Consider the following 16,686-nt stretch of genomic DNA (forward strand, 5'->3'; position numbering starts at 1 on the left):
ATTTTCAAACCATTTTAAAAATCTGATCAGATTTAGCATGATGGTACCGTCACAGAATCTGTAGAAGCCCTGTGTGCAAGATTAATGTTGAGATCTCTAGTGCACCCTTGTGAAAAACCAGTTAAAGACAGTTTTTGACTATGTTTTAGTGAGATTTCCTGCAGGCTTGGGATCATAACTATATAAGAAAGTAGCTGTTATTACAAGGATGGTTCCAAGGAAAAAAGACACTGGTTGGCACAAAACCTCATAGCCAAAACAGGGTATCAGTGTTGATAATATTATAGACAAAGATGTTGCAAACCCTTTTAAAATATCATCCACGTACTTAGTGGATGAAGAAGAAGAAGGCACTTACAAGTGCCTGAAGAACAACTATCCTGGTCCACTGGTTATATCCCTGAAAAAAATCCGTTCTTTGACACCAATTCTCCATCATAAATGTATACAGCCATAAATCCAACTGGACTCCCAAACAAACCAAGCGCAGTGTTTCTTATCCATACTGTCTAAGATTTTCTCAAAATAAGCTCCAGCAAAGCCACTTGGAAAACATGCCGAGACAGTGGAGGATGGCCCAAGTGCTTGGGCCCTGCACCCCATGGGAGACCAGGAGAAGCACCTGGCTCCTGCCTTCGGATCAGCGCGGTGTGCCGGCTGCAGCGCGCCGGCCGCGGCGGCCATTGGAGGGTGAACCAACGGCAAAAGGAAGACCTTTCTCTCTGTCTCTCTCTCTCACTGTCCACTCTGCCTATCAAAAAAAAAAAAAAAAAAGGAAAGGAAAGGAAAGGAAAGGAAAGGAAAGGAAAGGAAAGGAAAGGAAAGGAAAGGAAAGGAAAGGAAAGGAAAGGAAAGGAAAGGAAAGGAAAGATGCCAAGAACTGCCATGAGGCCGACAAACTGAGAACAGCTCAGAGTTCCTGGGAACCAAGCTCCTGAGAATCTGCGGGCACTGAGCAAATGCAACTCCCATCATCAGAATTAGCAGGGAAAGCCGCTGGCACACACCTCATTTTTTACTAAGCCCAGACACAGAAAATACGCTGTTGTAAGACCTTTCAGCTGATACGTGACCTGGTAAGTAGCTGCATCCAGATTTGACAGAGCCGCAGAGAATAAATTATTCTGAAGAGTAGATACCCCTGATGGAGTAGCAAGTTCAAGTGTTCGCAGGGGCTTATTAAGAATCCCATCGTGTGCTGCGCCTAGATTACGTGTGTTGTCTTTGCAGAAGCTCACCAATAACCCCTGCTGTGGAAGACAGGGAACATGGGCCCTCCTCTTTTAAAGTCCTAGAATAACTCATAGTTAGAACCAAACCAGTTGTCTGCAAGACCGATATTCCCAGGGAAAGGTATTTCAGGTTGGCAGACGTTGTTTTATCTCCATCCAACTTCCACGCAGCTCCTCGGGCTGCGCACGCTGGAGGCCCCGGCTCAGCAATGCTGGGGGGACCCAGACTCCGCCATGACCGCTGACCCGCAGCGCCGCCTGCTCCCGCCACATAACTGCTCTTAGTAAGTGTAAAGGTGGCATGCTCACGGATGGGAGAGCCAAGAGACCAAAAATGCACCAGCCAGCTATCGCCGCCTGATAAGCCATCCAAAGCTCAGAGGCATGCACCACAAGTGACTATTATTACCACACGCCACTATGGAAGCTCCACTCCATGCCACCGGGCTGCAAGGCCCCAGCAGGAGCTAAGTGGACGCTGCTCCATCTGTCTTTGATTCCTTGGGGACCTGCAGCTGCCCAGTGCCCATCTGCATGGCTTTGATGGCCAGAGAGCAAGCCCATTGCAAGCCTTCACTCAGGTCAGACCACTGGCTACTCTGAGTCCCACAGTCAAGTCCAACATCAATGGCGTGGGGCCATTCTGTCCACAGTGGGAGAGAGGGGGAAGAAAAACTTAATGAGAAATATTCCCAACCCCAGCAAGCACCAGAGAGGGGAGACTGAGGCGGCCTCCCATGGCCTTGCTATGCACAGTGAGGTCCAGACACCGGCAGCATCCTCAGGGACTCAGGTCCCCCTGTGCACCTGCTGGGGGGGTGCATCATCACAAGACTCCCCAGCTGACCCATACGCACACGCAGCGCTGGTCTAGCAGCGATCACGCCCGAGCAGGGTCCTGAGGCTTTAGGAAGAGTTAAGTGGATGGAGAAAGGTGATGAGGGCCTCAGGGAGGCAGGTGTGCAAAGGCCCTCGCTGGAGCCAGGGGCTGCAGAGGTGGGCAGGGGTCTTAGGTGCCCACAGGGCCAGACATCAGTGAGCGCTTACAGACTGCACCACATTTTCCTGTTAATCCACCGTGCACGGTCTACGCCACTCTTCCCTGCCCTATCCCATGCCTGGTAGCTCCCCGGCACAACCACCCCTCCTACCCCCATGCCTGTGAAGCCACCCAGACTCAGGGCTTCCTCCTTCTTACCCTAAACCAGGTGCTTCCTAAAATTTCAGAATCCAACGCTCTGCCAGCATCTACCGGGGCCAGCTCTCCGGGGTGCAGTCCTACAGTCTGCACGTTTAACAGGCTGCTGGGGTCCTCGTGCACATGAAAGTCTCAGCACAGCACGAGGGTCCCTGGCGGGTCCAGCTCAGCTCTGCCACCTCCTTTTTCCCTTCCGAGCTGCCTGGCAAGGCCCCTTCGGCTCCCCCAGGACAGCTGAGCAAGCCGGGATGTTTTTGTGAACTGTGTCCTGCATTGCACCGTGGGCCCTTCTCATCTCAGCCTCTGACGTTTCCATTTCTGACGCCTGTGACCCACCCGTCTTCCCAATCTAATACATCGTGGGGTTAAATCCCACGTCAGTCCCCCATTGCTTCTTGGAATAACTGCCTGCGTCGTCCAGAAAACTCCCACAGCATCCTGCATCCAGGTTTGGAGGGTTGATTTTGTGTGTCAGCTAGACTGGGCCCTGGGGTGCCCAGAGTTTTCCTGTGCGTGTGTTCTTGGATGGCATCATCATCCACTCGTGATTTATTTGAGAGGCAGAAACACAAAGAGAGCTCCAACCCACTCATTCACTCTCTAAATGCCTGCAACAGATAGGGCTGGGCCACGCCCAAACAAGGAGCTGAAAACTCAACGCAGATCTTCCCCATGGGTGACGGGGCCCAATTAAGCCATCACCTGCTGCCTCCCACAGTCTGCATGAGCCAAGCAGAAATGAAGCACCACAGCTGGAAATCAAACCCAGGATCTCCGATATGGGATGCAGCTGTCCCGAGCAGCATCTTAACCACTAGGCCAAAGCAGGTCACTTAGCAAAGCAGATTGCCCTGGGGCCTGTGCTGTGGCGTAGCGGGTAAAGCTGCTGCCTGCAATGCCAGCATCCCATACGGGCGCCAGTTCAAGTCCTGGCTGCTCCACTTCTGATCCAGCTCTCTACTATGGCCTAGGAAAGCAGTAGAAGATGGCCCAAGTCTTTGGGCCCCTGAACCCAAGTGGGAGACATGAAAGAGGCTCCAGACTCCTAGCTTTGTATTGGCACAGCCCCAGCAGTTGTGGCCATTTGGGGAGTGAACCAGGGGTTGCAAGATCTCTCTCTCTCCCTCCCTCCCTTCCTCCTTCTCTCTCTCTCTTTCCCCCATCTCCCCCATCTCCCTCTCTCTCTCTCCCCGTAACTCTGCCTTTCAAATAAATCTTTAAAAAAAAAGGGCAGTGCTCTTCCCAGCCTGGGTGGGCCTAATCCAAACCGCTGAAGACTCAAATGTAACAAAATCCCGAGTACCTCCACAAACCAGGGAGATCTCCTGCCTGCCCGCTGGAGCCCAGCCAGCCAGGCCTGGGATGCCAGCCTCTTCCCGCCTTAGAAGCTAAGCTGGACTTCCACTCTCCCGCGTCTTGAGCCTGCTGGTCTTTGTACCGGAACTTACACCCCCCCCCCCCCCCGCTCTCCCGGGTCTCCATCCGGCTGCCTTTCACCCTGCACACTGGGGAACGTCTCCATCCCCATTCCCCCACGATCCAGTTCCTATCATGAAGCCTTTTCCCTCTGCGTCCTCGTCCCACAGGCAGAAACACAAAACCCTCACCTGCCGTCCATCAACAGATCATTGTAAAACGGTCCCGTCAATGCGCCTTATTTTCCAGGAGCAAAACAACTGCTATTTGGCCCTTTGCGTCTCGAATCAGGCACTCCTCCAGCAGTCCTCAACTCACTTCCAGGACTTGTAGAAAGTATGCGCGTTGACCACACTCAGTGTTCTTAGCAAAACACAAAACAACAATGAAACCTTAACTTACCTGATTCTCCCTTTCCGTCCAGATGCTGACAAGCTGCGGTGGGTGTGCTCTCCTGTGTGCGTGGGAAACACCTACCTGTGTGAACTCCCTCGGGCCTCGCGTCCTCAACAGCCAACCGACCACCTCTGAATCCAGGTTCCTTAGCCGCGGACTCCGTCCATCCTGCAACAGCCCGAGTCCGGCTGGTTCCGTGGAGCCGTGTCGCCTGCTCTTCGGCACACGTGTAGCAAGGGCGCCCAACGGGCTGCAAAGGGGCCTAAATTGAGTCTCCAGGTTCTTGCCTTTTACTTAAAGAATTCTAATTACAGGCCCAAACATGGCATGCAATGTGATAAACTTTATTTACAAAGTGAGAAAGCACACAGGCTCATCAGGGCTTTATTTAGGGAGAAAGGGGACAAAGAAACGGAATGACCATACCCGGCCCTGCGCATCCTGAGTCCACGAGGCAAGCGTGGGCTTCAAGCGCCCTTGCTTTTTATAAGCTTAGAAAACCAGAAGTGCTTACGCGGTACCCCCCTCCATGACCCGGATAAGAGGCGGTACTTCCTGGGGAGGGGTCCCCTGATTGACAGGTAGATGAACGTGATAACACAAAACTAAGAGGGTGTGGCTTCCAGCTCATGAACTTAAAATTATCTAAGCTTCCCCACATCAGAAGGATCCGTTCTATTCACAGCAAGTCCCATGCCATAGGGTAGAAACCCAGACACGGCTCCACAGCAAACCCCTTTGCTGCAAGCTGACCCGGCGTGCCAGGGCAGGGGTCCCCTCAGGAGAAACCAGGAAGAAGCAGAGCCAAGAGCTCCCCTGGAGGGGGTCACGTTGCGTTTTCACAACTCCCAGCACAAGTGTAAGCCAGAGGTCATTTGCTGGAGTCGGGGAGGCCGAAAGAACCCAAAGCCCAGATTTCTCTCATCTCCGAGCTTCTGCGACAATTGCCTACTGCTGACGGAGCAAAATCCTACAAATTCCAAATCACCCAGGAAGAAGGCAAAGTCTTGTATCCGTCAGAGAAATCTTAAGTTCTTAAAATGTATTCCAGAAATGCAGCTTGCTCTCACTTTCAAGTGCACGCACTGGAGATAAACAACAAAGCATCGCCAAGTGGGAGCTGCCTGCTCCGTAATAACCTATTTACATGTAACTGATCTGTCCCACTTCGCCAGAGTAGAGTACAAAACGAGGGCAGAGCCCTTTTTAATATGCAAATTAAATTACTGTGGGAACACAAATTGGTTCAACCTTTTTGGAGGGCAGCTTGATAGTACCACCCAAAACTTGAAATACACTTAGCTTTTAATTCAGAAATTTTACGTCTAAGAATCTGTCCTACCGATACACTCGCACAGATCTGTAAAGACCTAAGCGTCAATTGTGCTTGTTTCGTGAAAAAGAATCGGGAATGATTTCCTCTCCAATTAATGGGGAAGTGGTTCAAACAAATGTGCAGGCATAGTCATCCTGGTCCCGGAAGATCCCCCAAAACAACTGCAGAGCGACAGAAGAAAGTCAGCAGACCACACAAGACAGTAGCATTCACCTTCCAAAATGCACTAAACCAAGGTGGGCGTTTGGGGCAGCAGCTGACGCACCGCTTGGGACACCCGCATCCTCCACTGGAGTGCCGTCCTCCACTGCACTCCCGGGCCACAGCAGAGAGCTGGACTGGAAGAGGAGCCACCGGGACTGGAACCCGGTGCCCAGATGGGATGCTGGCGCTGCAGGCAGAGGATTAACCTAGTGAACCACGGCGTCGGCCCCTATAACCATGCATTTGTCTTACCTGTGTCTGTCTAGGTCTCTGTATGTCTGTACCTACGCGTGTCCGTATCTACATCCAATCCACACCTGCAGCCATGGCTGTACACCTGCAGCTGTGCCCACATTTGCATAAGCCTGAGGGAGGAACATGGCCAGGAGACACGGCGAAGAGGAGCTTCTGCTGCTGACTCCGAATGCGCCTGGGTTGACTTTTTCCATCGCTTCGTTTATTACTGGTGCAATTTTCAAAGCTCAAAGACCCGAGCCCCACCGTGCCTCTCAGGGAGGAGGCCTGCCTTCCTTTGCCAGGGCTACTGTCTCCACCTGTTTCCAGCTGCTGTATCTGAAAACCACAGACTGGGTGATTCAGAGAAAAAGGAATGCATTTCTCACAGCTCTGCAGGCCGGGAAGAGCAATGTCAAGGTGCTGGCGTCTGCTGGGGGCCTCCTGCTGGCTCATCCCTCCGCACGAGAGATCCTGCTGGCGGCTTAAGTGTCCAACACATGAACTCTGGGGGAATGTACGCTGTGGTCAGTGCTGACCAGGGTCACAGCAGGGACACTTGTGTGGCCTGTAGAGATCTGGACCCCACCGCCAGGGCCAGCTGTGTCCCCTAGAGGAAAGCACAGACAGGGCGTGCTGAGCCCATGTGGGTTTCCTGGCTCCTGAAAGGAGCGTCCAAGTGGCCACTGGCTTCAGACAGCTTCCGTGTGTTTCTCGGGCCCCCGAGAGCAGTGACAGAGCCACTGACGAGGACCTGGACCTCAGAGCTGGACCAGAAAGACGATGCTTTGTTGCCCTGAATGAGCCAAAACCCACAGCCCAGAAGGAAGCAAGGGCATGTGGTCTTGCCTGGGCCTTGGCACACAGGTGCCCCTCAGCAGGAACTTTGGCACCACCTGGGCAGAGGAGCAAGTGGGGACCCCACAGCCAAGGGCGACTGCCCACCAGCCCGTCCAGCCTGGGCAAGAAGCTTTCCTGACCTGCCCACTGGGGTTTGTGAGCTCAGAGCTGTGCACACGCGTGCACAGTGTGTACACGTGTGCACACCAGGGACACAGAGGGGACAGCCAGGGAGCTGGGGTCATTCCCCACCAACTCCTGTTGATGGCTGATGCAAGGGCATCCCCTTAGGGCTGCCAAAACAGAGCGGCATGAACCAAGTGACTTAAACAACAGAACTGTATTGTCTCCCAGTTCTGAAGGCGGTGGTTCAAGATCAACGCTGGAACTCTGTGCCATGCCCAGCCACTAACTTCTGGTGGCTTGCTGGCCATCTTCGGGCTCCGTGGCTTCCAGCCACGTGCCTCCAATCTCCACCTTCACCTCACATGGAGTTCTCCCTGCATGCATGTCTGTCTCTCTGTCCAGACGTACCCTTTTCATAATGACACCAGTCACCTCGGCGTAGGGCTCACCCTAACTTGATCACCTGCGAACCTCCTGTGTCCTATGAAGTCACGTGGACAGGCACAGGGTTAGGATCTGAGCTCCGCCCTCCCCAGCACGTCCAGCCACGCAGGTGCACCAAGGAAAGCCCAAGGCAGAGCTGCAGGAGAGAGCAGGGCCTCGCGATGGAGGATGCTGGGACCAGGGCAGGGACACCTGCTTCAGCCCCTGCGCTCAGACGGCGAATTCTACCTGCGCTTCCAAGGCAGAGCAAATTGGGTGGAAGCTGAAAAGGCCTTCAACCTCGCCAGCACTACCACAAGATGAAGAGTCCTAGCTGAAAGCCCAAAGCCCAGGGCTCACTGCGGCCACGGCTCCGGCCGGCTCGGCTGCCAAGTGGTTACGGAACGGCTGAGCCGCCTAATAACGGGAAGTGCCTCCGAACAGCCCCGCAAATCATCCCATTAACAGTTGCTGTGAGTCTGCGGCTCAATCTGCGTCGTGCTGGGCAGGCCATTAGGTTAATCAAAGCACAAGAACAGCTCGCCATCTACTCTTAATTAACAAAGTAGGTCCCGCTGCCAGCTCAGCAAAACGGAGAGCTGGCCAAGGACCCTCGGGGCGGCCAGAATGCTCAGAGCACCTCCACTCCCATCCCGGAAGCCGTCAGCCCCAGGGACCGCCTGTCCTCACCGTGCATGGATTTGGAGAGCTCCAAGACAGCTCTTGGTCCCACAAAATAGCTGCCATCTCCCCAGGGTGGTCTGTCTGCACCCTCCCCACCTCCGCCAACATACACGCTCCATCAGGTGACAGCTGTTTCCTGTTGGTCCAAGACGGAGAGGTCGCCCGGGACGCCATTCCTGCAGGACTCAAAGCAGGACTGTTGGTCACTCTAGCTCCATGAAAGCAGAGACTCGGCCTATTCTGTCACCTGCCACATCCCCACGGCTCACGCAGCGCCTGGCACAGAGAATACCGTACACACCAGCCCTTGAAAGAAAACACGATTGAATGAATGAGTGATTGAGTCTCTTCCAATCCTACAAGCAGCCTGGGCCAGGGCCAGCACAGTAGCACCGAGAGTTAAGCCACTGCCTGTGATGGGCGCCGGTTTGAGTCCCGGCTGCTCCACGCTGGTCCACCTCCCTGTTAATGAGCCTGGAAAAGCAGCAGAAGATGGCCAAGTGCTTGGGCACCTGCCACCCACATGGGAGACTCTGAAGAAGCTTCTGGCTCCTGGCTTTGGACTGGCCCAGCCCCAGACATTGAGGCCATTTGGGGAGTGAACCAGCAGATGGGAGATCTCTCTCTCTCTCTCTCTTTCTCTCTCTCTCTCTCTCTCTGTATATGTGACTCTGCATTTCAAATAAATACGTAAATCTTTATTGAAAAAAATAGACAGCCTGGGGTACGTTGCTGTAAGCTCAGCCTTCTGCACACAAGTGAGCTGGCACAGCACAGGGAGCCCTCTGTTCCTCAGGGTGAGTACGAGGAACCACAGTGCAGGCATGACTCAGCATGACTCAGCAATTTGCTTTTCCACTTCACATGGAGCACATCTCGTCTCAGGTCAGCCCGTACAGATCCACCTCAGGGCCTTTCACGCCTCACGGCGCTCGGTAATACTGCATGTGCTATCATTTATTCTGTTATCAACCCGCTGTTCAAGTTGCGTTTCCATTTCCCTCCCAGGACGCACAATGCAGCAATAAAGACCTTACACACATTTGTTTTGTTTGTATCAGGATAGATTCCTAAATTTCAAGGTGAGTTTGGGCATTTTTTATTTAAACGGACATCAAGGCTCACTGGATTTATGAGAAAGCAAAAAAGATCACCCTAACTGTCAGGTTAAAAATCCAGTAGCCTGGGGCTGGAGCTGTGGCATAGTAAATTACGCTGGCCACCTGCAACGTCAGCATCCCACATGGACGCCAGTTCGAGTCCCGGCTGTTCCACTTCTGACCCAGCTCTCTGCTATGGCCTGGGAAAGCAGTAGAGGATGGCCCAAGTGCTTGGCCCCTACACCCATGTGGGAGACCTGGAATAAGCTCCTGGCTCCTGGCTTTGGTCGGGCCTAGCCTCAGACATTGTAGCCATTTGGAGAGTGAACCAGCAGGTGGAAGATTCTCCCTCTCTCTCTAGCTCTCGCTCTCGCTCTCTCTCCATCTCTCCCTCTCTCTCTGTAATTCTGACTTTCAAATAAATAAATAAATCTTTAAAAGAAAATCCAGCAGCTTGGGGTGGGTGTTTGCCATAGTAATGAAGCTGCCTCTTGGGACGCCCCATCCCATATCAGAGGATCGGGGTTTGCGTCACTCAGCAAAACGCCCAATCCAGCTTCCTGCTAATGCACACACTGGGACGAAGCAGTGACTGCTCAAGTACTTGGGTCCCTACCACCCACATGGGAGACCTGGGTTGAATTCCAGGTTCCTGGCCTGGGCCTGGCCCAGCCTCTTGAGCAAATGGAAGATTCTCTCTCTCTCGATCTCTCTCTCTCTCTCTCCCCACTTCAGCACTCCCCAGGGACGTGTAAAATGAGACACTGATTGTTCCTGGGGGATGCAGAGGGGACTGTGATGTGGTCCTGTCTATTGGAAGCTCATGGGAATGGGGCCCATCCTGCACAAAACACCTGCCAGGCACCAGGGTGCCCCAGGAGCTTCCAGACACGGGACATGCACACACCGCCCCCACTCGCCGTGGGAGCCATTCTGCAAGGGAGGAACGGTTATCTTGATTTTAATAGAAGAGGACCTTTGGTGTGTCTGGTTTAAGGTCAAACAATCCATAACTGACAAAGCTGGGACTTGAACTTGAGTCTGTCTGACTTCAAACCACTTCCCACAGCACCAACAGGTCTTGACCTTGGCTGTGTTGGAAGCATCATGGCTACCTTGGAGCTTTACACACACACACATACACTCTCACGCTTACACACTCACACTCACACACATACTTCTCACACACACACACACACTCACACATTCTGATCTCATGCCCCACTCAAGAGCATGTTGTCATAATTGTCCTGGGATGTGGCCTCCACATCGGAGCTTTTAAAAACCACATGAGCAGCCGGCATGGCACCAGCATCCCATATGGGCGCTGGTTCGAGTCCCGGCTGTTCCTCTTCCGATCCAGCCCCCTGCTATGGCCTGGGAAAGCAGTAGAAGATGGCCCAAGTCCTTGGGCCCCTGTACCCACATAGGAGACCCAGAAGAAGCTCCTGGCCCCTGGCTCCTGGCTTCGGATCAGCCCAACCATGGCCATTGTAGCCATTTGGGGAGTGAACCAGTGGTGGAAGACAACCCCCTCCCTCTGTAACTCTACCTCTCAAATAAATAAATACAATCTTTAAAAAGGGGGGGGGGGCAGCACCGCAGCTCACTAGGCTAATCCTCCACCTTGCGGCGCCGGCACACCGGGTTCTAGTCCCGGTTGGGGTGCCAGATTCTGTCCTGGTTGCCCCTCTTCCAGGCCAGCTCTCTACTGTGGCCAGGGAGTGCAGTGGAGGATGGCCCAAGTGCATGGGCCCTGCACCCCATGGGAGACCAGGAGAAGCACCTGGCTCCTGCCATCGGATCAGTGCGGTGCGCCGGCCGCAGCACACCGGCTGCAGCGGCCATTGGAGGGTGAACCAGCAGCAAAGGAAGACCTTTCTCTCTGTCTCTCTCACTGTCCACTCTTCCTGTCAAAAAAAAAGATAGAAAGAAAGAAAGTGAGGTGCTTCCAATGCCAACCCAGGCTGGAAACAGGGCCGGGGTTCCCAACATGAGGGTGAACTTGGTGCACCTGGAGGACTTGTTAGGGGCTGGCTGCTGGCTCCAACCCCAGACTGTCAGCTCCAGGCCTGGGAATGTGCATTTCTAAGAAGCTCCTGGGTAATGCTGATGCCGCTGGTACAGACCCCACGTTGTGAAAATTCTGCCCGGCACCAGGGCCCTCACGGTGACCCTGTCTCCCTCCCATGCTTCAGAGGGGGACACAGAGGACCGTGAGGAAGCCCACCCACTAGGAGAGCAGAGGCAGTGAGGGCCCCCACACCTTGCAGCTCTCCCTCGGTTTTAGCGACTGAGAGGGCGTCATGTGTGGGTCCTCAGTGCCCAAGCCCAGCCCAAATGACATTTCCTTCCTTGTCGGTATTTGTCATTAACACTTTCACTAAAGAAAGCCCTGACTTTTCTTCCTATCAGTTCTATAAACACCCACGCAGTAACCAAAAGGAGTGGTGGATAAAACACCAGTAACTCCAGGATGGCCATGGCATTGTCATTTTCTGCCGGCTCCTGCAAAGGGCCCCCCTTATCCAGCGAGATCTGGGCAGCTCACCAGGGATCATCTCAGCCACCTCCCAGCATCTCCCTGGCTCCCAGGCGCCCAGACACCCAGAGGAAAGCGATCCCCTGGCACCCCCTGCTGGATGAGTTGGGAATGACGGGGAACCGGAGCAGGTGGAATTTACAGACTTTTCTCTGGTCCCTCTGACTCACCAGCAATCCCTGCCTCCCCTCCTGTTAGATGCAAATTTTCCCGGAAGCCGAGCCAGCCTCTCCAAAACCACCTGGGACTCTGCAATCTGCCTGCCACAAGAGTTCACGGAAATGGGATTAAAATATACGTTTATTCTGTGCAAAAAAATTTGAAAACCACGCATGCGAGTCTTCCAAAAGTTCATGAGCAAAACATATGTAAGCAACGGCCAGCGCCACGGCTCACTAAGCTAATCCTCCGCCTTGCGGCGCCAGCACACCGGGTTCTAGTCCTGGTCGGGGAGCCGGATTCTGTCCCGGTTGCCCCTCTTCCTGGCCAGCTCTCTGCTGTGGCCAGGGAGTGCAGTGGAGGATGGCCCAAGTGCTTGGGCCCTGCACCCCATGGGAGACCAGGAGAAGCACCTGGCTCCTGCCTTCGGATCAGTGCGGTGCACCGGCCGCGGTGGCCATTGGAGGGTGAACCAACGGCAAAGGAAGACCTTTCTCTCTGTCTCTCTCTCTCACTGTCCACTCTGCCTGTAAAAGAAAAAAAAAGAAAGAAAAAGAAAAAGTAAGCATGGGTTTCAACTATTTGCGCCAAAATAGACATTCTCATTTCCCATGAACTTTTTTTGATTCCCACAACTGTAGCTCTGAGTGGCAGTCACTCAACACCTCAATCATTCATTCACCGGCACCACAAGGAGCCTGGCTGTGCAGGAGGCATCAGACATGGGGACATTCGGTTTAATACAGGCGTTGGCAAACTACAGCTCCAAAGCCAAACCCACCTCTCCGTGCTTTTGTATGAACACAAGTAAGAGTGCATCTGACATCTTAAAACTGCTTAAAAACCTAAAGAATTATATGTTTTTAAATATTTATTTATTTATTTATTTGAAAGGCAGAGATACAAAGAGAGAGAACTTGAGAGAGAGAGGTCTTCCATCCGGTAGTTCACTTCCCAGATGGCTGCAACGGCTGGAGCTGGGCTGATTAGAAGCCAGGAATCAGGAATTTCTTCCAGGTCTCCCATGTGGGTTCAGGGGCCGCAGCACTTGGACCACACTCCACTGCTTTCCCAGGCACATTAGCAGGGAGCTAGAGTGGAGGTGGAGAAGCCAGGAATGGAACCAGCACCCATATGGGATGCCGGCATTGCAGGCAGAGGCTTACCCTTCTATGCCACAGCACCAGCCCCAAGAATAATATTTTATAATACATGAAAATTCCATGAAATTCAACCTTAGGTGTCTGCATATAAAGCTAAAAATCCTTTTTGTCTTTGTACAAGGAGTTTACTAAAGGTCTTTACAGAGTAGCATCCAGACTCAATACAGCTGCTGTGAAGACCGGCCAGGGCTTCCCACCCCTCTGCTCCGAGATGGGGCAGTGGGCAGGGCACCATCAGTGGGTTGCACAAGGCTTGCATGGTGGTCAGGCAGGAGCTTCTGGGGCTGATCTCACACTCGGGTCCCAGGCAGTGTGATCTTCACTTGGGCGCCCGGCACATCCTGTCTGAGCAGCACAGGGCACACGGTGGGGTCAATGTAGGGTCCCCCGTGTGGGTCATCGGGCCATCAACAAGCCATGGAGTTAGCCCCCGTCCTCACAGCCCTTGGCTCCGCTTTCCATGGAGAACCAGGCCCTCCCCAGAGCTGGTAACGCGAGACTCTGCCTGGGTGGTGGCACACACACCTCCTGTAGCCACCTCTCCAGCGTAAAGGACACCCTCTGGGAAGCCAAACCTTCGCCGGCCCTCCTCACCGAGGCTGGTTGTGTCCTGGTGGCTAAGGTAAGGATTTCTGCCCTGGATGGTGCAACTCAGACCTCAACTCCAGAGCAGGGCCAAAGTCAGGAGCCAGGAGCTTCTTCCAGGCACTGCTTTTCCAGGTGCATTAGCAGGGAGCTGGATCAGAAGTGGAGCAGCCGGGACTCGAACCAGTGCCTATATGGGATGCTGGCACTGCAGGTGGCGGCTTCACTTGCTCCGCCACAATGCTGGCCCCCAAGGCAGTGGTTTTTAAAGTGTCCTCCATGGCCCTCAGAGGCCAGGTGAGAATAGGAAGTCACCACCAGAACCGACGGGACAGCCCTGCTCATCTCTGCTTCCTACACTGGCCATGCCATAAGGTTTTGTTTGGGAATGAGGACCGCACTGATAAGAAAGCAAGTTTGGGGGGGCCGGTGCTGTGGCACAGTGGGTTAAAGCCCTGGCCTGAAGTGCCGGCATCCCAGATGGACACCGGTTCTAGTCCCAGCTGCTCCACTTCCGATCCAGCTCTCTGCTGTGGCCTGGGAAAGCAGTAGAAGATGGCCCAAGTCCTTGGGCCCCTGCACCCATGTGGGAGACCTGGAGGAAGCTCCTGGCTCTGGATCAGCTCTGGCTGTTGCGACCATCTAGGGGGTGAACCAGCAGATGGAAGTCCTCTCTCTCTGTCTCTACCTCTCTCTAACTCTTTCAAATAGAAAGAAAGAGAGAGAGAAAGAAAGAAAGAAAAAGGAAGAAAGAAAGAAAAAGGAAGAAGAAAGAAAGAAAGAAAGAAAGAAAGAAAGAAAGAAAGAAAGAAAGAAAGAAAGAAAGAAAGAAAGAAAGGAGGGAGGGAGGGAGGGAGGGAGGGAGGGAGGGAGGGAGGGAGGGAGGGGAGGGGAGGGGAGGGGAGGGAGGGAGAGAGAGAAAGTTAGTTAGTTAGTTAGTTAGGAGACAACCAATGGGCTGGGCTGAGTCACCCTGGCTGGTTCTGCGACCGGGACCGAGACAGAGACTACATGTGCTTGGAGTAGGGTCCACCCCACCGACCTCATGCCAACTGATCGGTCTCTCTGCAGATCCTGTCCAAAATACCTCCAGGGTACCAAGGACCCTGGGTTCAACACAGGAGTCTGGGGCAACAGCACCCAGCCCAGGCAGCGTCACCCACTCCTGTCTCCCATGGGGCTCATCGGGAGGGAAAAGAGGACACACACACAGGAGAACGTGCCAGGGTCCACGCAGAGCCCAGCTGTCAGCGGCAGGAGCAGGCGGTGTGCACGTGGCGCGGCAGATCCTCTCCACCACATTCCGGGCACCTGGGGTTCACTGCGTGGGACTCAGCACCACAGCCACGGGGTAATGGGAGAAAAGCAAGGCCATCAGACACGGGGGCTCGCCCACGCACTCCGTGAGTTATCCATTCATCTCCCCAAGGGGCGCTTCAGGGACGCCGGGCTGCACTGGCTGCCGGCTCCCTCGTCCTCTCCAGGGAGAGGCTCCCGCAGGCTTAGCCTCCCGATCAGTGCCACCGTACTGCACAGCACCTGCCTCCCGTGATTCTGATGTGAGGGGTCTCAGGGTGCAGCTGAGAGCGCTCTAGCGGCCGAGCAGGGCACTTCTCCCGTGATCCCAAATGCTGATCTGAGATCGTGGGGTCTGCCTGTCGCTAAGCTCGCTTGCTCACTCCTGCATCACCAGCAAGCACTAAATGACAAAGTCCTCAGTTGTCGCTGGGTCTCTATCCCAGCCCTGGGCCCCTCGCCCTCGCCCACCTGGCCTCTCTTCTCATCCCCACCCCAGTGAGTAGCCAAAGCTCAATGCTCTGGCCCCGCCTCTCTTGCACCTACTACCGGATTGGGAGCCCTCTGGCTGCACTGCCCTTGTCATCCTGCAGGGGGCCACCAAGGAACACTGGGGTGAGGATCGGGACAGGTGCAGCTGCCTGGGCTCAGCAGTGTCTCCCAGAGCCCCGCCTCCTTGGAACTTCCCCATATGATCTTGTGTGCACATAGAGTCTTTGTAGATGTCATCAGTCAGGGTTAGATGACCAATGACTTAAGAGAAGAGGGCAGTTTGTAAACAGATACAGAGCCTCACGCAGCAAGGGAGGTAGGGGCTGGAGTGGAGCAGCCACAGGCCAAGGAACGCCCAAGACCAGGGCAGCACCCCACAAGCAGGAGAGGAACAGGAGCAGACTCCCCAGGAAGAGCCGACCCTGCCTGCACCCTAGCGTCAGACGCTGGCCTCTGGAACCCAGACGGAGCGACCTCTGCTGTTTTCAGCCACCCAGCGTGTGTCCTCCATTATGCAGCTCCAGGAGACGAACACAGGGTTGGAGAGCAGGTGCAATAAGAGGAGAGGACGAAGCCAGCCCCAGACTTCTGACACCCAGGAGAAGAAGCCTGGGGAAACTGGCCAGGTGTAGGTCCCAGGGACGCGCGCGCGCGCACACACACACACACACACACAATGCAAATATGCAGTAGATGCTTGCTCACTTAACCCTCACAAGCTCTGTGTCTCCGTTCTGGGCTGGAAGAAAGCTCCCACCCCCGAGCACAGGGTGGGCAGAAGGCAGAGCAACACCTGCCCGTGCTCAGCATGACAGGCAGGCGCCAGGGTAAGGACATGGTCTGAGGGTGTCCCCCTGAGGTGCAGTGCTGGAAACCGGGTCTCCAGGGTGGCCATGTGAGAGGCGGTAGAAGCTGTCAGAGGTGGGCCTGCTGAGTGCGCCAGGAAGCGACTGATGGATGGGTCAGTCAGCCCCTCTTGTCTTTTTTTAAAAGCTTATTTGAAAGGAAGAGCAACGGGGTGGGGTGGGGGGAGATTGTCCATCTGTAGTGAACCTCTTCTTTATAAAGGACCCAGCCTCGGGAGCTGCATCTGCTGGAGCAACAGGAAAGGGACTGACACAGGGGTATAAGACACAGCTCTGGGAGAGCGAGCGGAGGCAGCACCTGGCGCCACCACTCCTGTCTTCAACCGCCTGGCGGTTCCCACGCCGTCTGCAGCATATGGACTCATGGCCAGTGGAATTTACTTTCAAGATTTTA

General features: G+C 54.4%; 1 pseudogene; it reads right to left on the minus strand.

The window, feature by feature from the left end:
- Positions 1–328: 328 nt before the first annotated feature.
- On the minus strand, positions 329–4,773 carry LOC138846883 (UDP-N-acetylglucosamine transporter pseudogene; annotated as a pseudogene).
- Between the last annotated feature and the right edge of the window lie 11,913 nt (positions 4,774–16,686).

Source organism: Oryctolagus cuniculus, chromosome 19, assembly GCF_964237555.1.
Source record: "Oryctolagus cuniculus chromosome 19, mOryCun1.1, whole genome shotgun sequence".
NCBI lineage: Eukaryota > Metazoa > Chordata > Mammalia > Lagomorpha > Leporidae > Oryctolagus > Oryctolagus cuniculus.